This window comes from Syzygium oleosum, unplaced genomic scaffold (genome assembly GCF_021117445.2).
Source record: "Syzygium oleosum isolate NSW1041296 unplaced genomic scaffold, Sole_v2.1 Sole_v2.22, whole genome shotgun sequence".
NCBI lineage: Eukaryota > Viridiplantae > Streptophyta > Magnoliopsida > Myrtales > Myrtaceae > Syzygium > Syzygium oleosum.
Window position 1 is genome coordinate 4,844,713 of NW_026607506.1, and position 7,181 is coordinate 4,851,893.

A 7,181-nucleotide genomic window follows, 5' to 3' on the forward strand; every position below is an offset into this window, starting at 1 on the left:
TCCAATCGGATAAAACTCTCCAATTTGCAACATTGGCTTAGTGTTCAAGTAAATTTACCCGATTTTTTATTAGCTAGTATTTGGGTCACATGCGTTGCGCATGGTTTGGTGATATTAACAAGTTCATACAAAAATGATAATATGGATGGCAACCTTGCTCTTAACTTTTGGATCATCGTTAAGTTTGCGGGTAATCCCGTATTGAATATATAATCTCCACGGTAACAAAAAAGAAATGCTTTAATAACTACAAAGTAACTAACAGTTATTATAACTTAGACATTGAAGGGTATAACTTACAAATACATAGAATGACATACATAAAACGTCTGCTCGGCAAATAGAAAGGTCATGAAAACATAGATTTGTCTTTGGAGTCAGTGTCGACAAAAAATGGAAGGAATAAAAGCATTTGGTATGCGTTCGCCTTCCTTATAATAAAACTCCTTGCGCCACTCTTCTTCGTATCTCGCAACTATCTTCGTTGACTTTGTCGATTCTTTGTGATTACTTTAGAGGATACCTGTGGAGAGGGTTCCTTGACAATTACAACAAGTTTGAAACACTTCAAATATTAGAGGCACTTAAAAGTATTGGAAACACTGCTAAAAAATTTGACAGCAGGCGACGGGAAAAAGCCGTCCTAAAAGCCCAAAAGCCCGTCGCTAATCAATTAGCGAAGGCATGGTGTCCATCAACCGTTGTCGACTGTACACTCGCCGCCAAAAACAATTGGGGACAACGGTTTACAGAGGAAGAATCGATGGCGACGTTTTAGTAGCGGTCACATCCCTATCAAGAAGCCGAAATACATGAACAGTGACGGGTCTCTGAGTACTCACAATGAATAACGGCATGAAATCAGCATTATTTCACAGGTGAATCACAAGAACTTGGTCAAGCTCCTGGGCATATGCTTGGAGACAAAAGTGCCATTGTTGGTCTATGAATTCATCCCGAATGGAACTCTCCATCACCGCATTCATGACAAGAGATCCACGGTCTTACGATCATCGAAGAATCGCCTCAGGATTGCCTCAAAAGCCGCCTTGGCCCTCGAGTACTTGCATTCCGTGGCCGACCCGCCAATCATTCACAGCAATGTCAAGACCCTGAATATACTTTTGGATGAGAAGTACTCCGCGAAAGTATTTGATTTCGACGCCTTGGTGTTGATTTCGCCCGAACAGATTCACATAGCCGAAAGAGTACAAGGCACCATAGGTTACGTTGACCCTGAGTATCTCAGCACCGGTGAATTAACCATGAAGAGCGACGTTTACAGCTTTGGGTCGTCCTAGTGGAGCTCCTCACCGGAGAGACTCCAATTCGGCAGACAAAATCTGGGGAAACTATCAACATTGTCCAATTTTTCATCTCTGCTGTGGAGAACCAAACACTCGTCCATATAATAAATATTGAGGCGTCCAATGAAGGTGAAATGCGGGGGATCAAGGCAGTTGGTTTGCTCACTAGAAGGTGCTTAAACTATAATGGTGTGGATAGGCCAACAATGAGGGAAGTGGCCGAACAACTTGCTAGGATCAACAAGAACTTGTGGCCCGATGAACACAACGATGAAGAGACTCAAAGTTTACTCGACAAGATGAGATCTAATTCTCTATGGACTTCATCAGTGAAATGAACAAACCGAGCTTGACCTACCAGTCCATACTTGACATCGAAGCAGCCACTACTAGTTCCAGCGTCTAATTAGGCTACGTTTAGTAGTTGGGATAAAATTCAGGATATGATGTATTTTGTCCCATCCCATGTTTGGTGCTTGTTCAAAACATGATAAAGTCGGATATAAGAGGGATATAACCCGGATAAAATTATCCCTTGGGGGAGGTGGGATAAGGGTGGATATGATTTCTAATGTCCATAATATAAAAGTTATTTTTCTCGAATAACAAACTTGTTACATTAATAAAATTAAAATAATATTTGAATATAAATAATATTTAAAATTTAATATAAAAAATTCAAAATAACAAAAAAATAAATAATTTCAATTTTATTTATTCTTATTTTCAATTTTCTTTCTATCTTATGATATGAATTTCATATACATTAATAAATGCATTTAGTATTTATATTTATTAAATATTTTAGGTATATTAGTATAGTTTACTATTTGATAAATTTTTGTTAGAGAATGATGGAAGGGGAAAAAGAAATAAAAAATTAATTAATTAAAAAAGAGATGGAAAAATAATAAACAAATAAACAAATAAACAAATAAACAAATAAAAATGAAGTAGGTAAGAGTATCGTGATAGATTTTTATCATCTCCGTTTGTGCAATTTTTAAGTTTATTTACACTAATATGATGTTCATAGCAAATAATGGACATTGTAAGATGTGAAAATCTCCGGCTTTATTACTACGATTCACCAAATAATAGATAGGATGTAGCAAATCCCTTGGATTTTATATCATATCCTATCCAGTCCTATCCTGGCTAGAAATCCTCACGACCAAACGCAGCCTTAGTGGTTTTCAGTGCGTGGCTATATACACCAATGGTCGTATGCTTTTATCCTGATCTTTTGATAGCGGCTCTGTTTTTCTTACAGCTGATTGATTACCGATTTGGAAGTCCTATAAGAGGATGACTCAATTTAAATTAAGTACGGGGAAGCAATAGTTTGCAAAGCTCTGACGAATACCCAATTTATCTAATAAATGAATAATCATGGAAAGATTGCTGCGTTGAATATCTATTCGAACAATTCTATTGGGAATTACTTTTTGGAAATGCAGTTTCGGTTTCTTTCCCAAATAAAGCACGAAGGCAATTTCCTACCTTTTGGCATTGCATCGCACTTTTTTTTGTCACTATAGCGAGAAGTGCCGCTTCATAGAAAAGCAAGAGCTGCAAGAGTGCATGAATGACAAACTCTACGCAACGAAATAAGATATCCCGGTTTCGAGAATTTCCATCCTGACCAATTGCACGATAACATGGAAATTTTTATAAGTAGTTTGGTTCCGTGACCCAGCCATGAGGAAGAACACCAGAGATTTTAAGAATTGTACGATATATGTTTAAGAAAACAGTGCGTGCGAGACTGAATGAAATGCCATTGATGGTGATAAGTCCATAGGAGTTTTGTTTCGTATTTGGTTACGATGTTTGTGGATAAGGACACTAGGAGTGCCATAACTTTCGTACGGCGCTCACTTGAGTGCCGTAACTTTTTTTTCGCTCACTTGAGTGCCAAAAATTTGAAAAAGTGATCACTTGAGTGCTATCGGCCATTTGGCAGCCAGAAAATCTGACGTGGACACCGGTCGTCCTACATGGCTTTGCCAGAGCTGTCGTAGACAATATTTTAATATTTTTTGAATTTTTTTATTAATTTATTATTATTATTTTTTTGCAATTTTTTTTTCAATGCCGGCGAGGTTCACTGGTGACCCTCGTCGGCTATGAAGGCCTCGCCTAGATTGGGCGAGGGCAGCCTTGCCCTTGGCCGCGAAGGCCTTGGGCGAGGATGCGAAGGCCGTCACCAGATCTAGGCGGCTGCAGGCGAGGCGGCCTCTCTAGATCTGGCGAGAGCCTACACCGTCACGGGCGAGGCGGCCTTCTTTAGTTTTATTCTCCTGAAGCAAAAATTCAAGATTGGTTGGTTCAGGTATGAATCGGATCTTCTCGTTGTGAGCCGATCTCTGCAGTATGAGCTCTTGAAGTAGAGGACCCAAATCAGACCAAGAAGACCCACCTTCTTCCACAGCCCTCTTGCCATCTCTGTAAGTGCTTTCGCTCTGCTTCTCATTTCCTCTGCTTCCTCACCCACCAGATCTGGCGAAAGCCAAGGGCTTTCGCGGCCGCGAGCGAGGTAGCCTCGCCAGATCTGGCGAGAGCCTTCGCCGCCTTGCCCGTGGCCGGCAAGGCTGCAATGGCCTCGCCAAGGGCTTTCGTGGTCGCGGGCGAGGCGGCCTCGCCAGATTTAGCAAAAGCCTTCGCCCGCGGCCGGCGAGGCCACGATGGCCTTGCCAAGGGCCTTCGTGGCCATATTGGCCGAAGGCAAGGCGGCCCTCGCCCAGTTTGGCTGAGGGTGAGGTCTCCGGCGAGGGTCATCGGCAACCCTTGCCAACCTTGAAAAAAAAAAAGGAAAAATAAGAAAGAAAAAGAAAATTCAAAAAAATCAATAAAATAACATTAAAAAAATCCATGTCAGCTCATTTGCCGGAAATGTCACTCAAACGATATATTTTCGTCGGAAGTGGCACTCAAATGATCTATTTTACTCCGATGTGGCACTCAAGTGAGCGAAAAAAAAGTTTTGGCACTCAAGTGAGCGTTGTATGAAAGTTATGGCATTCCTAATGTCCTTATCCTCGATGTTTGTTGAAGCATTCTCGGGAAGCGACAAAAGATTCAGGAATTTTTTGCAACCCTTTCATTTTCGAGGGGAAAAGATCCATGAGATAGAAATGTCACTCCCCTTTTCTGTCCGTAATATTTCATTCCCCATCAAATCTTCATATCTAGATATAGGGCAAAAGTTTCTGCAGTAAATAGAGACCCATCCGTCGGCTCTCATGCATAATGGTAAAATCAAGTATCTCTTTCTTTGATTTGTCGTCCATAGAGGTCACGATCTCTAGCGAATCGCTTATAAGGGAGGGATGGCAATTTAACCTTCCCTAGCAAGTACCGACATTGCCCCACGCCACCCTTCATTCTAGCCGCTTTAAATAACAACTTCAGGGTTTTATACCATATGTTTTATATATAAAGGGTATTTTTTTTAATCATTTTATTGTTCGGATAGTACTCAAACAATCAATTTTTTTGTAAATATTCAAGGATTAAATAACTATAAAATATTAAATTTAATGAATTTTTTGAACTATAGTTAAGTTTAACATAAATGTTAGGCTATATAACAAAATGTCAAATCAGCTTGCCCCGTTGAGGTGGGGATAAGACCTATAAAGGGCCCGTTTGGTTTGGCTTTTCAAATGCAACTTGGGGGAATGCAAATACCTTTAGGTGAAAGCCACTTGGGGAAATGCAAGTGGTGTTTGGTAAAAAAAAAATTGTGAAGCTATTTTGGCCTAAGTAGTGTTTGGTAAATTTTTTTTTTGCAAAGGGCTTTGGCAATTTTTATTCTTAATATTCCGATTTTGCCCCTATTACTATTCATCTTCTTCACCGGCGATGGTGGCCGGCAAGGTGGCCGGCGAGGGGCCGGCGAGGCCGGATCTGGCCGGCGAAGGCCCGGCGAGGGGCCGGCGAGGTCGCGACCTAGGCGACGGCCGCTGGGGTCGGGCGACCGCCCGGCGCCGTCGCCTGGGTCGGCGGTCGCGGAGTCGCGCGACCCAGGGCGGCGCTCGCCCGGGTCGCCTGACCTCCCAGGCGGCCGTCGCCTAGGTTAGGCAACCTCGCCGGCCAGATCCGCCCTCGCCGGCCCTTCGCCGGCCACCCTCGCCGGCCACGTGAAGAAGATGAATAGTGACAGGGCAAAACCGGAAAATTGAAATTTGAGTGAGGGCAATTTGGGAAGGAAAAATAAGCTTCAGCATTCCACAAATGCTGAAAGCCCAAAGCTGGTTCGGACCAGCTTTGGGCTTTCAGCATTCCAATGGCATTCCAAATGCTGGCTTTCGGCTTTCCGAGTCCGGAAAGCCGAACCAAACGGTTCAACATTTTTGGAAAGGGCTTTCGAGGCCGAAAGCCCCTTCCCAAAGCTGAACCAAACGGGGCCAAACTTGCCTCGCGTGGAGAACGGGTCTGATATAAGGTCTCCTTAACTATCATCGATAGCAAGGGCGGGGATGTCACTCTTGCTCCCAACCCACCTCATCCCACACCACATCATACCACACTATTACCAATCTTATCAGAAGAAGGTCACCGATTTTTTGTGCAATTGGACATTTTTAGAATCTCCATTCCCAAAATCTGCTTAGTTATTCTAAAAAGATATGAAAATTGAAAGTAGAACTTTGATTATTATCTACGACGTATATATATAAAAGCGTCTGGCAAATTATTTTTTTTTTGCTTATAACCTCAATTAAGGAAATTTTTGTAATTTCATGTGATAACAAGATAGAAATGCTCATGGGTCCCACTCATGTAGGCTTTGTTTATATACCTTTGGGATAATGACCCAAACAGTCTTTGAACTTTGGCCCAATATGCAATTTGGTCACTGAACGTTTAATTTGTTCAATGTAGTCCCTGAACTTTAATCCAATGTGCAATTTGATCCCTGAACTTTTGGTACATGTTCAATTCAGTCCCTGAATCATATGAAGATGTTCAATGTAGTCCCTGAACTCGAATTAATGGAAATGACTGTAAGGAACATTTTCATATAGTTCAGGAACTGAATTGAACATGTACAAAAAGTTCAAGGATGACATTGAACAAATTAAAAGTTCAGGAATCAAATTATACATTGGGTCAAAGTTCAATGACTGCTTGTGTCATTTTTCCTATACCTTTTGGGGGTCATCTTTATAATTTACATTCTCTCTTTTCCCGTCTGAATTTTTCATGACACGTGGAGCCTACTTGTATGCAACTTGCGGAACCCATGCCTCCCCTCTAGTCATGGCCACGGTTCCGGTTCATGGCCATGTATGACCCGGAACCGGAACCACAAGGGGCGGTTCCGATTCCTGGCCGGTTCCGGTTCCGGCCGGTTCCGGTTCGTAATTTAAAAATTAATAAAATAAATTATAATATAAAAATTGCAGACCTGGTCGCTGGTCCTCCGTCGGTCGTCGCTCGGGCTTCGCGGCGTTGGCCACGGTGGCGGAGGCGGGGTTCAAGGCAGCGAGGAGATGAAGCGGGAGACCGGGGCGGCAGCGAGGGGGAGAAGGAGGGGGCCGGGGATGGGGACGGGGAGGAGGAGCGGGGGGTCCTCCTCCTCTGGGGGCTGGGCGGGGTCGTGGGGAGGGGAGGATTAGGGGGCGTCGGCGTCGGCAGCTGCGGCCATGGGCGGCGGCGGTGATCAGATCTGAGGAGACGAGGGGCGGGAGGAGGAGAAAAGGGAAGGAGGCGCAGGGTAGCGAGGGTGGAGGAGGAAGGGGGCATCGGAGTCGGCGGCTGTGGCCATGGGCGGGGGCGACGGTGGCGGCGGGGGTCAGATCTGGGAAGACGGGGGGCGGGCGGAAGAGAAAAGGGGAAGACCGGAGGCGGAGGAGGCGCAGGGGA

The 7,181-nt window shown here is 43.8% G+C and overlaps 1 pseudogene; it reads left to right on the forward strand.

Annotated features, from left to right (window-relative positions):
- The first annotated feature begins 812 nt into the window (after positions 1–812).
- LOC115664608 (wall-associated receptor kinase-like 3) lies at positions 813–1,713 on the forward strand (annotated as a pseudogene).
- Positions 1,714–7,181: the final 5,468 nt, after the last annotated feature.